Source organism: Sminthopsis crassicaudata, chromosome 2 (assembly GCF_048593235.1).
Source record: "Sminthopsis crassicaudata isolate SCR6 chromosome 2, ASM4859323v1, whole genome shotgun sequence".
NCBI lineage: Eukaryota > Metazoa > Chordata > Mammalia > Dasyuromorphia > Dasyuridae > Sminthopsis > Sminthopsis crassicaudata.
Genome location: NC_133618.1, coordinates 75,493,294 through 75,509,233, shown reverse-complemented (window position 1 = coordinate 75,509,233; position 15,940 = coordinate 75,493,294). Strand labels below are relative to the sequence as shown.

General features: G+C 38.6%; 1 pseudogene; it reads right to left on the bottom strand.

Annotated features, from left to right (window-relative positions):
• Positions 1-4,239: 4,239 nt before the first annotated feature.
• Positions 4,240-15,940, bottom strand: part of LOC141552655 (pre-mRNA-splicing factor SLU7 pseudogene) — a 105,597-nt pseudogene continuing 93,896 nt past the window's right edge.

Genomic DNA, 15,940 nt, shown 5'->3' with positions numbered 1-15,940 from the left:
TACAACATTAAAGGAATAGTAGAAAAGAAAACATCAGAAAACAGAAAGTTATAATAGAATACAGGATGTTAAAGCAGAATACTTTAAATTGGATAGCTCTCTGGAGCAGCTAGTTAGTACAGTGGACAGAGCACCAGCTTTGAAATCAGGAAAATATGAGTTCAAATTTAACCTCAGACATGTATTAGCATATGACTTGAGCAAGTCAGTTTACCCCAATTGTGTGTGCATGTGTGTGTGTGCACAAAATGAGATATATGTGTATGTACATATGCACATATATATGCATGTGTATATGTATAAATATATATATACATATATATACACATATATACATATACATATATATATACATGTATATGTCCATCCCATAGATGGGCCATACTGGAAGAAACCTTAGAAATCATTTAATCCAAACTCTTAATTTTTGAGGAATCTCAGTCCTGGAAAGAGGAAGGGACTTGTCCAACCTCACAAACTAGTATGAGGCATAACTGAACTAAAATCAAGGTTTCTTGACCCCCTCCTAGATCTACTATCTATTAAAAAGTATTAATATTTGTAAAATTTTAAAAATTTATAGAAAATATTTATAAAAATATTTTTATTATATTCCCTTTGCCAGTATATGAACCCTTTCTCAGAATAATGTCTTAAAATGCATAAAATGAAATTTGTAGGACTACAAAGGACACAAACAATACTGAAATGCAGTTACCAAAATATTTTTTAAAAATAAATTCATGTGTCCTAGCTTAAGACCCTCTGATCTACTCCAACTCCATGACTTCATAGGAGAACTGAGTCTTAGACAAGGGGGAATGAACTTGGCCAAGATCCTAAGGCCAATAAGTGACAAAGGCAGGACTTGAGTAAAATCAGGTGTTCCAACTCCAAATCTGGGGTTCTTACTCCTACAATGCTAACTTCTTTCTAGAGGCTGTTTTTGAAATGTCCTCTGCTCCCTTACTTCATTATCTCATCATCTTTTTTATTCTCCCTCTACATTACTCCCTTTCCACTGCCTCCAAATATCTGTTCTCTAAATAGGAGTATGATGGAGGTGACTCATCTCTGACTATTAAGTTTTCAATGTAAGCATCCCCATTTCAGAAGTCAGAAAATATTACAAATCAGGGCTTAATTTGATGCTTTGATTATTGTCTAGACTTATAATAAAATTAGGGATAAAATTATCAAGCCTCATTTTTTCCCCTAGAGAGCTGCATGTTAAACATTTACCAACACACCCCTGACTCTATTCTAAAGGAGTCAGGGGGAAGACTTTAAGGATGGAAATTCTAGACTTTCCAAGGTTTCCAAATTTGGCTGTTTCTCTTACTAGGTATACAGATACAGAGCTATGTTGTACTCTCCAAACTGCCTGAAACAATGCATCAAAGGTTTTCCTTCTTCCCTAGGGGGGTTAATAAATGACAGAAGTGAAGGATGCTTAAAAAGCTGGTGGTCAGGGCAGCAAATCTCCAAGCTTAGACAAAGAATCTATGCTTATGGCAGAATCTCAGAAAGCCAAAGGCAGAACCTTCTATAAAAAGGGGGCCTGGCTAACTTGATGAAAGATTTTCTTCAGGCTATAGAATCACAGATTTTTAGAACCGGAAAGGTCTTTAGTGCACAGATTGTCAGTGATATTCTGGATCTTAAGCATAGAAAATAGCATGTCAAAGTAAACAGAGCTATTAAGTTATCCCCTCATATCCTAAATTCATTATATCATGCCTTTAAAAAGAGACTGAAGATATGATCTCTGAGATCCTTTCAATTTGTGAGTCCTATGATATAGTCAAATGCCTTCTATGTATCCAACCATACTGGAAAATCCAAGTAAATGAAGAATACCTATTGCCCAGATGATGTTGTTCAATTAGATGGGCAACACTTTGAGTTAATCTCCCAGAACATATCTACAATTAGGCAGCTAGGTGAGTCAGTGGATAAAGTGCTGGGCCTGAAGTCAGGAAGAATTGAATTCAAATTCAGCCTCAGATACTTGCTAGCTGTGTGACTGTAGGTAAGTCATTTAACACTCTTTTCCTCAGTTTCCTCATCTGTCAAATAAGCTGAAGAAGTGCTCCAGTATTTCTGTCAAAAAACTCCAAATGGAGCATGAAGTCAAACACAAATGAAAATGACAAAACAGATATAAACTAGACAGCCACCTTACAAATGGAGTTGGACATAGAATTTAATAAGAAGGAATTCCACAATAGCCTGATTACATTGGGAATTTGTATAACTTTTCAATGATCCCAAACTCTTTCCTGCTGCTCATGTCCGTCTCTTTAATCAATTACATTCTTCTAAGCTTTTAAAAGTGCAGCATTTTAAGGAATACCACACTCAAGAGAATTCAAATTACAATCAACCAATAAGCAATTGAAAGATGCTGAGTAGGCATAAGCATCTGACAATGATGACAAGCTCTAGAAGTTATCAAGTTATCATCAAATACACGAAGAATGGGCATGCAACATGACAGCCCAAGTGATTCACTGATACACTGAAGGTACTAAAAGAATCAGAGAAAAACCTCATTATATGGATTTCCTAAAGCATGGGTCTGAACATGTCATCCCTCTCTCTACACAATAAGCTTCAGGGGCTGTCCTACTACCTCAAATATAAATTTCTCTGTTAGGCACTTTAAATTCTTTTTTTTTTTTAAAGAGGAGAGGGGTATCCTTCCTACCTTTCCAGTCTTCTTCCACTTTACTGCCTTTCACTGTGCAATAATGTCTCGTTGCACAGGACACTCCATCTCTAGTCTAAAGCATGGGCAGCCTGTCCCCATGCTTGGAATGATCTCCCTCCTTTTCTTGATTTCCCTATCTTCCTTCAAGTTTCAACGCATTCTTCGGCGCTTTCAGACTGAGAAGATCTTCCATCTACTCTGGCATTGTTCTTATATGTACTTAGTTATTTACTTCATTAGAAGGGAGGAACTGTATTTTGTTTGGTTTTTAAACTTTTCTTTGTATTTCCAGAGCTTGGTACAAGCTAAATTGTTAAATGGTTTTCTATCTGAGACGTGAATAGGAACCACACAGACTGGGAAGGCATGGCTAGGTTATGGTGTGTACCAGGGGAGAGCGCACCCACAATGCTGAAATATATTTTTAGAGTGTGATACTCGTAAGTACCACTTTTCTATGGTGTTTCTCAGGTTTTGAAGGAACAGAAGCCCATAGGATTCAAAGTGGTCGGGGGCAGAGAACACAGAATGTTAAAAGGGAAAGGGACCTGGGAGATCACCTCGTCACACCCCCCCTCATTTACAGAGGAGGGAAGAAGTGCGTAAAAGAGAACTTCTGGCTCCATCCAAGTATCAAGTGAGTGGAAAAGCCCCTCCGAGAGAAGGCTGAACACCAACCTTGATTCAAACCGCTGCCGCCGCTGCCGCCGCTGCCACTGGTCCACGCGGCTGCCCAAGCTGCGGAGCAGAGGCTGCACATCTGGAGCGTCTGAAAGAGAAATCGGACAATCGGGCTGACATGGTTTGGGAGGTGCAAGAGAAGCGGTGTATCCTCCCCACTTTTTGCAGCCCTCCGGCCCGGACAGGCAGAAGAAGGAACCTGCCTTAGCTCCACTCCCGAGCCCCCAAAGACTCCACATCTGCCCCGGGCCGCCGCCGCCGCCCAAGGTCGCCGCCGCTGCCTCAAAGAGTGTCCGGAGGAGCAAGAGGAGGAGGAGGAAGAGAAGGTGGGGGTGGCGGTGATCCATTGTGGCCCGGCAGTTGTGGGGGGAGGAGGACCAGGGGGGTTACCTGCCCCTCTTGGGATTCGGGCGGGGCGCCAGCATTCTTCCCCCGGGGCAGGGGGACAGCTCCGGCGGCCGGCAACCAGACCAGGTGTGTCAGGTAAACCCCCCGCCTCCTTTCACTCCCCCCACTCCTCACTCAGCTGCAGCCTCTGGTCTACAGTAGTCTGGGGGAGACTGACAGCGGCCCCGCCCCGTGCAGGGACAGACCCCCACCCCAGTGAGGGTGAGAGGGAAGCAACCAATCAAAAAGCTGCGCGGCGGGCGGGCGCTCCCTCTGCAAAGCGCGACCCCAAGAAGTAGGTCTCGTAGCCCTTGTGCTAGTGGGAGAAAGTCCTGCTTGCCTATTTGGTGACTGAACGGATCCGAACCCCAGCACCCCCTCCCTGAGCCAAGGAAGAAATGCCAGCTGGATCACACATACACACCCCCTCCCCCAGCTCTCAGGGGCCACGCCACTGCCTATTGGCTGCCGATGGGTGGGATTCCCGTTTGGCGTTCTAGGGGAGGAGAAAGGGGGAGCAAGGACTGGGGGAGGTGGGGAGGATTCACCGGGTGATTGGGTTTAAAGCTTAATGACTCGGTAGGGACCATCGGGAAACCATTGAGAGGGAGAGCTCCTAAGAGATGAAGATCCCACAGGTAGACGTCGATAAAACTGGGATTCAAAGACAAAAGAAATCTTGGGTCTAGCCTAGGAAAAACGAGAGACCGCCGGACGGGGAGAGGAGGAATAAAAACTCAGAATTGCTTAGAATTGGGACAGTCCTTAGAAGCCACCGAATCCAAGTGTTCTGTCCCCACCTTCATTTTACTAGGAAAGAAACTGTCTCAGAGAGGTGAAGCAACTTGCCTGGGATCCAACAGCCAGGACTCAAAGCCAGGTAGCCAGCTTCAGCTATTTCCACCACAACCACAAGGACAGAGGCGGGCAGTGGAAAGAACCCTGTTTTTATAGTCAGAGGACAGGCTCAGAACCGATCTAGGATCTCTGTGTGAGCCTGGGCAGGTCACTTGACATCCTTGGGTCTCAGTTTCCTCATCTGTAAAAGCAGGAAAGTGGACTAGAAGTCCTCTCCATTTCCACATCTCTGATCCAATGAACTTTCAGCTCAGCATGAAGAGTTGGGAAAGTGAGGAAAACAGGAAGATGGGAGGATCCTAAAATAGAGTGATCTCAGTGATAGAACTCCCTATTGTCTGATCTAAGCTTTGTTGGGTGAACGTGTGAAGCTTAGAGACTTTGGCCAAAAGGCAAAATATAATCAGTGATTCAGTGCTGATCACAGTTAAGGAAGCACTTTCGCACACTCAGTTCTTATAGTTTTTTCCAGTTTGTCCTCAGAACAATCCTGTGTCACTTTGCTTAACAGTGTCTGACATAACGTAGGTGTTTAATAAATGATTATTGATTGATCCATTACCTTTTTCTCTCCCTCAAATGCTGGTTAGCTCTAAGGATAAGAAAGTTTTTTATCCACTCTCTCCCTACCCAAACAGAGAAAACTTTATGGACTAGAGGCAAAGTTAAGAATCCTGTATTGGCATTTACCTGCATAACAGGAACATAAATTAAGACCCTGGAGAGAATCTTGAGATAATCTAGCCAAAACTTCTAATTTTAAAGAAACTAGCAGAGGTCCAGAGAAATAAAGGAGTATGATCACACAGATACAAAATAGCAGTACCAAAATTTGAACCCAGGTATTCTTAATTACAAATCCAGTGAACGTTCTTTCTACCTTGCCTTCACCTTCAATCTATTATTTTAATAATCACCTACTCATTCATACCATTTGATGGAGATACAAGGAAATATAAGATGTGTCCTCCAAAAATGTATTAGAGTTGGGGAGACTCGATTTTTGAGACAATCTCTTTATCTATCTCTCTCTTCTTCTCTCTCTCTTTCTCTCTCAGAGCCTATTCATTTACCTGATCTCATTACTGATTGTCTTGGGATCTTTGACCTAATCTATTTTCTATTTTCCATCATTAGTCAATTTGCCCTTTCTTAGCCATCTAGATATCCCCCAGCTACTGGGAGAATTTACCATATTGATCTCAGACTTAGCATAGACACCCAAAGGACTTAGCACACTACAGGTAAAACAGAACATCTGAAATCGATGTATTTTAGCCTGAATCTCCCTCATAACAGGTATTACAGACATTTTCTAATAGAACAGGTGGTACAGACATGATTTAAAAAAATATATCCTAACTAATATCACAAAGCAGCACATAACTATAATTGCTAGATGAGGATTTTTTTTTCTGAGTTCAAGAGTTGTGAGCTATAGTGAGCAAAGCCCAGGTATCCACATTAAGGTCAATTCACTTCAGTGAACATTTATGAAAAGACTGAACAAGATAATGTCTGAACCTTCTCCTACCACTATATTCTGTGAATCTTGAATTCAATTTTGATAGATCTGTTCTTTGGGGGATCTTCTAGTCCAGATACAGGTTGGACTAGTTATTTTTCTCAAATCTCTCCTTCCAAGATTCTGTGATTCTATGAAATGAAATATCCCCAATTTTCATGGGTGTAATGTCCGAACTAGCCCTCTGGAGGACCTTGGGATCAGCTTGAGACCTTGGTCTTAGAGGAGTAGTGAAGAAGGCAGGAAAGCCACCAAGAGCCTGGTCAGAGATGGAGTCTGGTGTCCGAAGTCAAGTTTCTGAAGTCTGTGTCTGTGGCTGAGAGCTGTGGCTGAGAGAGGGCATTCCCAGCTGTCCCAGCCCTTAAATACTTCAATACAAATATATCACTACACCACACAGAGTATGCAGCAACTATTACATCATTATAGAGAACGATTATCTCACATTGAATAGGTACTTAATTATAAGCACCATGCTGACCTAAATTCAAGTACACCTTTTTAGAGTTCTGGCCCTCTACAGGGTGAGGGTCAGTATAAGGGTGGATTTGACACCTCTGCAGGCACATGATAAGCACAAAGTATGAAATATGATGTAAAGTGGAGAAGATTTATTAAATTGAAACAAGAAATGATTGGCCCAAATCAACAAGATATCTCAAAGCATCTTTAAAATTCTTTTAAGAACAATCTTATGAAACGAAGAGGAGAATTCTTAAAGTCAAATCTTGGATTTATAATAGGACAAAGGAGGTGTTAACATATTTTATAACTACAGAGAAAATTGATTTTAATTACTGAAGACTGAGGTTATTTATTTTCTATTGGGAAGACCAGAAGACAGCCAATAAAAGAATGATTTTATGCTTCTGTTTTTAAGGTGAATTGATTTCTTTTTTTTTTCTTTTCTTTTTTTTTTTTTAATAATCTCTATTAGATGCCTTCCTTAGACGAATCTATACATTAGAGTCAGGAAAGATTCTAACCTTCCAGGGAGGAGATACTTAGCCCTAAGATTATCTAGTCTAACTACTTTACTTTAAGGAGCTCAGGGAGGGGAACTGATTTGCCCAACATCACACAGCTGATAATAAGAGCTGGGAATCTGAAACCAAATTTTCTGTCTCCAAGTCTAATGATTATTCTGCTATGCCACTTCAAAAGGTTATTTCAGTTCAGCCTCCTGGCTTAAAGTTCAAGACTGAAGTTCAAACATGAAAGACCAAACTTTCTCTTTTGTTAATAGCTCTGATGCATGACTGTCATTAATTATAAAAAGACATGTAGGTACACAAAAGGAAGTGGGAGACATGGGGTGAGACTAAAACAACAGAGGTACCAGACAAGTGATCCCTTGGCACTCTCAGATATCCAAAGAAGGCAGATGTCTCATGCATTGGGTAATTTCCATTGGATGATTTCTAGAAAGGCATGGATGAGAATCTCAAAGGATGAGAAGGAATGGAGATAATGTGATATGTACTGGTGAAAGGTGTCCTACACCAAGGGGAACTACAATTGTTCTAAGTGTTCCAAGAAAATATCTACAATAGAGGCATGATTTGTTACGGTAAAAACAGTAGGTCAAACAAACATTATGCTAAATATTTCTGATTATTGTTCACTAATTTATTCATTGCTTTACACCCTGATTTTCAGCCTTGTATATCAACTCTAATTCAATTCAAAAAACATTTATTAGATGCCAACTGTGATCCAGGCACTCTGATAAGTGCTATAGCTATTGTCTGTAATTGAACAAATCTCAAAAGATGTGGTTCAGCACTTACTATAATATATTGTAATTATTATGTAATAATCATATATTTCTATATAATAGTTGCATATTATGCAAATATGTAATAATTTTAATTATTCTTGATGAATGATCCTCTAAACTCTAATCACATATTGTCTCCATTTAGCTTTTACTTCTGTGATCAAATAAACATTACCCAGAGAAAGGTAACTTACTACTTCCTAAAGTAACCCACTTCACTTTTGTGTAGCTATAATTAAAAGAAAGGTTGTTTTTCCTTCTCTTATATCAAATCTAAATCTGCCTCCTTGTAACCTCTCCCTTTATAGATAGTTCTGCCCTCCAGGATCAAAGAAAAGAAATTCATTCCTTTTCCATAGGGCAGCCCTTCAAATATTTGAAAACTGCTCTCAATTTCCCCTCCCCACCCCAAACCCCTAAAGCTACTCTTCTCAAGGCTGAATATCATTGTTCCTTTAATTGAGAGTCCTATGTTGTAATCTTCCATAAATCCACCTTCTTGTTTGCTCTCCTCTGTATTCACTCTTATCCATCAATATCCTTTACCATGAACAACACTCAGAATTTAATAGAATAACTGCTTTTTATGAGGGCACTTTAAAGTTTGCAAATTGTTTTATTTGTATTATATCATTTGACGCTCACAACAGTATTTTCAGGTAGGTGCAAACAAGTATTTTCTTCATTTTAAGATGATCAAGAAGAGGATAAAAGATGTCTCTATAGCCTCATAGCTGGTAAAGTGTTTTAGGCAGGATTCTAACTCAAATCACTGTTGATTCTAGGTCTAGTGCTCTTTCTTCCATGCCATGCTGCTGCTTAGACATGATGATCCTGTTCTGTAGTATCTGAGCTCCACTGGGGAAAAGAACTCTTTCCTCCCTTCTGCCCTCTACACCCTTCTAGCACAGACTAGGATTGCATTTCCTTTTATATTTGCTGGTGACAAGTTGAACTTGCAGTTTAAGGTTCTACTCCATCCTATCCTTAGAGAGTTGATTTTTTGAACCTGATTGAGAACTTTTACATTTTTCTCTTTAAAATTTCATCTTATGAGGCAACTGGGTGGTTCAGTAGATAGAATACTGAGGGTCAGGAAGACCTGAGTTCAAATTCAAACAGCGGGATGACCTTACTTGCTGCCTCAGTTTCCTCAACTAGGAATATTAATTGCACTTATTTCCCAAAGTTGTTGTGACATTCAAATGAAATAATATTTGTAAAATTCATGGAAACTAGTGAATAGAGATCCAGCCCTAGAGTCAAGAGGACCTGAATTCAAATCCAGCTTCAGACATTTAACATTTGTTAGTTGTGTAACTCTAGGCAGGTCACAATTTCAATTGCCTCATCAAAACAAATGAACAACAACAACAACAGCACTAAAAACCCAACACTTAGCACAATGCCTGACATATACTAAGTGCTTAATAAAAATGCTTATTCTCTTTCTTCCCTTATTTGACTCAGCCCTTCTTACCTACAGATCTCTTTTTTAATCTGGATTTTACCACCAGTTAGAAAGCCCCTCTGAACTCCATTTCTTCTATACATTTAATATGAACATGTTTTCTATCTCTTTCCCTTCCTTTATGTCATCCATGCAATGGCTTACAGTTTAAAAACATTAATTTCAGCTTTCTTCCATTTATCCGACTTTTTGGACTGGTTTCATATATTTGCTTTATTTTACTCTCTTTGACCAAGTTATTTATAGCTGTTTCCCAAGGCCTACTATTATATGGGGCACTTTGCCTAAGAAGTGGTATTAGTATTGTACTGTAATTATTTCAACAAATGAACTCAAGGCTGAAATTTTGGTTTATTCTCTCTCTACATTGGAAAAGTCAACTGTATTCTTTCCAAAAGCTCTTAAAATACCCTGCTCTCTAAAGAAGGAGCTTTGGTTATTTTTTTGCAAGAGGAAGTTCTTCCTCATTTTTCTACTTATCCAGTATCTGGAAAAAAACAAAGACTATCTAGGCTATATGGAAAGAGGCATAGAATCCAGAATAAGAAAGGTTTTAGCTTGATTATACCCTGCCGTTATGTTACAGCTGGGGAATCATTTTCAATTTTGTGTCACATTTTAGGAAGAACCTTAACAAACAGGAAAATATATAAAGGATACCCAAGATCAAGCTGATGCCATCCTCATAGGCTTAGTCTAAGGCTAAGAGTTGGACTTGATATACAGAAAAACTTTTAAATAATTAGCATCGTTCAAGTGTAGAATGGGCTGCTAAGAGGATGTTGTGAAATTCCTTATGACAAACAGAAGCTAACTAACCACATGTCAGTGAGGAGATTCCTCCTCAAATATACCTAAAAGATAAATAATAATTTCTATTCCTATAAATTTGGATGAGATGGGTAACTGACACAATAAGTACAAAACTGGGCCTTAGTTCAAATCCAGCCATAAATGTTGACTGGCTAAGTCTGACCAAAACACTTAAACCTCTGTTTGCCTCAGTTTCCTCAACTATAAAGTGGGAAATAATAATAGCACCTACACAACAAGCCATGATTCTTGTGAGAATGAATTAAGTAAATATTTTAAAACACTTAGCACAGTGCCTGACATATAGTAAGTACTTAATAAAAGGTTGTTTCTTTCTTTGCTTTCTCCCTTCCTTTTTCACTTTCTTTCCTCCTTTCTTCCCTCCCTCCCTTCCCCTTTTCCTTTTTTTTTCCTAAAGTACTTCATAATTTACAAAGGACTTTACTCACAGAATTTTCACCAGGTAAAGCAAACAATGCAGATGGGGAAACTGAAACCAACAGGGTTGATGTAACATGAAAAAGGGGGAAAAATTGTTCTTCAATCTTCATGGCCCTATTTGTTTTTTGTTTTGTTTTGTTTTTTGGCAAAGACACTGGAGTGGTTTACCATTTCTTTCTCCAACTCATTTTATAAATGAAGAAACTGAGGCAAACAGAATCACACACAGCAAGTAAGTATCTGAGTGTGGTTTTGAACTCCAATCTTCCTGACTCTAGGCCCAGTCAATTCCCTGTGCACTATGCTCAAGTTAAGTACCAATATGGGGATTCACCCAGATCTTTTGACTCTACATTTAGAGCCCCTTCTACTGTACTTTGCTGACTCAAGATACCCATAAAACACTAACAATCTATGATACCATGACTCTGCATTCTCTTCCTCAGAGATCTCATCTTCTACATCTTCTGCCTTCATCTACCAACTCTGTGAAAGCTGACGATTTCTGAAATACTTATATCTAACTCCACTGTCAGCATATGACATTATAATTTCTGATACAAACAACTATAAGTTTGAAAGGCAGTAAATACAACCATACAAATGCACTTGAGGATGCCAAAGACAGTCAGGGAAGATAGCTATCAAACAGCAAGATGAAGAAAGTCAAGATATATGGTGATAAGGGCAATTAAAAGGAAATAGCAGTAATGTTGTTTGGTTGTTGTCCTGTGTTCTCAAAAATGACCAAGATGATATTATTACATGGTAGTCAGGGTAACAATTTGTCTGACTATGGTTGATCAGACCAATATAAGCTTTGAAGGGTCTACCACAGTTTTCATAGACATGGAACAATGAAGTCAGCAAAACAGCTCTGTAGACCTTCAGGGGTAGGCAGCCTAATACCTCTTCTTTCCTGTACTTTCCTTCAGAGACTCCCAAACACTAATCTAGCTCTTGCAATGTGTGCATTAACCTCATAAACTATGTATTTATCTTTGGAAGGTATGCTGCCAAGGTAAGTGAACTTGTCAGAATTTGTCCATTTGCTATAACCAATGGTTTCATGTATGGATGGTGTTATTCTGACTGGTAGAGTGTAGAGGGCCACAGATAATGGGGAACCCTGGCAAGAAGTATAAGACACTTTAGTCCAGTAAAAGGAACCCTGCTGACATGTCTGATTTGGCTCCCCATCTCCACCTTCCTGAGAAGTCAGAGGATGTGACAACCTATGTTGTAATTAAAGCAGAGTTATATATACTAACATGGCAAGGAAACATCTGCACACAATAGCAAGTTGTTTATGTGGTCCCACATGCACAGTACCCTATTGTTAGCACATGCACAGTGTGCTATAGTTATATAAGTGTATTAGGGTATATAAGGCTGAGAACATTTTGAATAACTGGACTCCTGTTTGACCATCTTTGAGGGTTCCACCCCTTCACACCTTATCCGTGATCAAGATTCAGGCTGGTACTGAAATCCTCTAGTGAGCAGGTCTGGACAATGGAGAATCTCTATTGGTGCTAATTTCATGATGTAACGGGTAAAAGTAGCACAAACAGAAGAAAACTGATCCTTCTTTGCTGCATCGCAGCCTCACAGGCTATACTGAGTTCACAATCTGTAAATAAAAGTTACACACCAATTCTCCCTTCACTTTAGTCTTTGGTTGCCTCTACTGTTCATCCCTATAAAGGGAAAAGATAAAAGTTGTCCTGTGACAATCACAGGAAGGTTTCTCAGTCATTACCATCTTGCCAGAGTCCACCTTAATAGGCTGATCCTTCTCCTGGAAGATGTTCATCTACCCAAGAGCCAATATGGCTTCAGAAGAATAGCTAATATAGTTACATATTTGAAACTTATTCTTAACAGCTAAAAAAAATCAGGGGATGGCATAGAATGATCCTCATCTAGGTGCTTTTTATTTCTCTATCTAGGTAGTTATTATTGAACCAAACATGGTGTATACCCAGGGGTGTGCTGGTAAAGCTTAACAACTAATTTTCTCTGTCTCTCTGTCTCTGTATCTCTCTTCTCTGTCTGTCTCTGCCTCTTTCTATTTTTTTCACTCTCTCCTCTATCTAATCTTTATCCTCTCTTTTCCCCCTTTCTCTCTCTTCCATTCTTTCTCTCTCCTCCTCTCTTCCCTCTTCTCCCTCTCCTCTTTCTGTCCCCTTTCTTTCCTTCTCTATCTTTCTGTTTCCTCACATATATGTATTTAAATACATTTATAATAGTTCTAACTTTAATCTTCATTATTAAAATTTTCTGTCACTTTATTAAGTCTAGACAAAACAATAAATCAAGCCCTGATTTTTAAAAGAATTTGCTAATTTCCAAGGCATAAATGCATACTCTAAAAATTTAATGTTTGGCACTCGAGCCAAATGGAACTGATCCCAGTATGCACACTATAAAAATGATTCCTGGCTATGGAAATCAAGGAATTCCTCCTTTGCTGGGTTGGAATCCCCTACCCCCCCATTAAAAGTTAGGGTGGCTCCCTCAAAATTTGTTTATTCAAGCCTATTTCCTGGACACCTTATCTTGAATGCATATTTTTAGAATAATTAGGATCCCTTGGAAAGAAAATCATTTATTCATTTATGTCTATTAATGGGCAATATAAGAGATCTAAAGAGACATCCTAAAATTTTTCAATTATAAGGGTAAGCCATCACTGAGGAAGCTTCATTCTAGACTAGAACTTCTCAACTTATGCCTGCAAGAATAATTCTGAGAAACCCCTTCCCCCCACTATAACCACTTTTTCTACTCTTTTCCTACAACATGCAAAACAGAAGGAAAAGTCTCAAATTGGCCTTCACTCAAGCTCTACACTCCTATCTCTAATGCCTACAGTATCTCTCCATTTGAATATAAACCATCACTTCAAACTCAACATATTTCAAACCAAATTTATCATCTTTTCTTCCAAACCAGATCTGCTTCTTAATTCTCCTTTTTTCTCCAATGGCATTCTAAAAAATTAATTAGGCTTAGAACTTTAATCATCTTTACTCTTCCCTCTTCTTCCTCACTATCCTTATCAGGTTTTCATTCACACATTCAATAATCATTTATAAGCTATCTGCTATAGGCAGGGTGTTGTGCCAAGTGCAAAGGGAGATGCAAAGTTTAGGTAAGACAAAATGTCGGAGGCACTGTGGGCAAATCTCTTTGATGAATTAATGGTTAGTTACTGTGAAATGATCAATTCATTCTGGAAAACAATTGTAAGCTATGCACTATAAGTCAATAAATTGTGCATACCTTTTGGTCCAGCAATACAACTACTAGGTCTATATTCCCAAATCCTAAATGTATCAAAATATTTATAGCAACTTTTTTTATAAAGAACTAGAAACTCAGAGTGCCCACATGAGATGCCCCATCAATTGGGTAATGGATAAAAAAGTATAGTATATAACTATAATAAAATAGAATTATGCTGTAATGGTGACAGAGACAATATCAACTAAACCAGAGAATACTATGATCTGATGCAGAATGAAGTGAGAAAAATCAAAAGAAAAATTTATTTTATAATATCAATATTGTAAAAATGAACAGTCTTGAAAAACTTAAGAATTTTGAGTGCAATGATCAATCATGATGAAGAATATCATTCAGCTCCTGACAGAGGTGATGGACCAATATGGCATGTACTTTTTGGATCTGGCCAATATGGAAGTTTGTTTTGTTTTGTGACGTTTATTTGTTATGAGGAGTTTGTTTTTGTTTTCCAGCAGGAAGCAGAAAAAAAATAATGTTTGATCATTGGGGAAATTTAAAAAACAAATCCAATGTTTAGGTGACAGAGACTTAATGGACATACATTTGCCCATTCATGGTTTTCCATGTGTGTACTCTTGCCCAAGTGGTTCTTCAGTCTAGTCTATAAAAGTGAGAGATATATGAATAGAGTGTCCCAAAGGTCTTAGTGCAATTTAAAGATGTTCCTTAATAGATATTCTTTAATAAATTAAAACCACATTAGGACTTTTGGGACCCCTGAAACTATAATAAACACACTAATACATAAGAAGCACATTAAAAATGCAAACCAAAGTGCTGTGAGGCTAAAGGGAATAAAGGAAAAAGCTTCTCAAAGAAAGAGACATTGAGTTAGAATCAAAAACAGGTGAAAATTCAATAGGTGAGGAAGCAGGCAAGGATTCTAGCAGAGGAAAAAACAAAATTACATAGGCAAGAGAGCTCAAAGAATTTTCTAGAGACAAAGAATAAGATCACAGGATTTAGAACTGTAAGAGAGCTCAAAGGTCATTTAATCTAATCTTCTAGTATTATAGATTAGAAAACTGAGGCTGAAAAGAGGCAATGAGGTTTGGCAAATGGTCACAACTAGTATAGTAGTACCAGAATTTGAACCCAATGTTACTAAGTTTAAATCTAAAATTCTTTCTTCCACACCAGGTCATTTATTACCAATGGTGGATAATAACATGAGATGGCAAGGTAGGATGAGTCCAGACTGGGTAAAACCTTTAATGCCAGAAAAAAAGGAAGTCAATTCTCACTAGAAGGCAATGACTGAAGTCTTTTAAGCAGAGGAATTGATGTGCCCAAATTTCTAAGTAAGCAAGATTATTCTATGGGTGTTATGAGGTATGAATTCAAGATTTTTATTTAGAAATAAATGTCTCTCACAGAGAGTCTTGCCTTTCTGATCCTACTGCAACCATCCTATTATTGTAATAATCTCTCTACTAGTCTTCCTGGCTTGGTCACTCCCCTCTCCAATTTGTCTCATCCATTGGCATTAAATTATTCTTTCTAAAACCACTTCTATCATATCACTCTCCTGTTTGGAAACCTCCCTAAAGCCTTGCTGCTCATAAAATTAAGCCCATGTTCATCCTGACATTCAAGCCTATCCATGACTCCTTTACCTTTACAAACTTTTTTCTTTGTTGAATACATGGCCAGCTACAAGAGTCACTTCAGTCTTTCATAAATACACTATGCTAATGCTTTTCCCTAAGTGTGGATGTTCTGTTTGGTCTCTCTCCTTCCTATCCTTCAGAGCCTAGATAGAATTCCATCTCCTCTATGAAACTTCCCTTACATTGTAATTCACAATGTTGTCCCTAATATGAGCTATATAGTGTTTGATGTCTACCCCATTCTACTTGATACTTAAAAGAGTCACACAAATGAAAAAATTAATAAATGGATACCTGACCAGGAGAAGTCAAGATAACAGAATGTGACTGAGGATTTAAGAATATATAT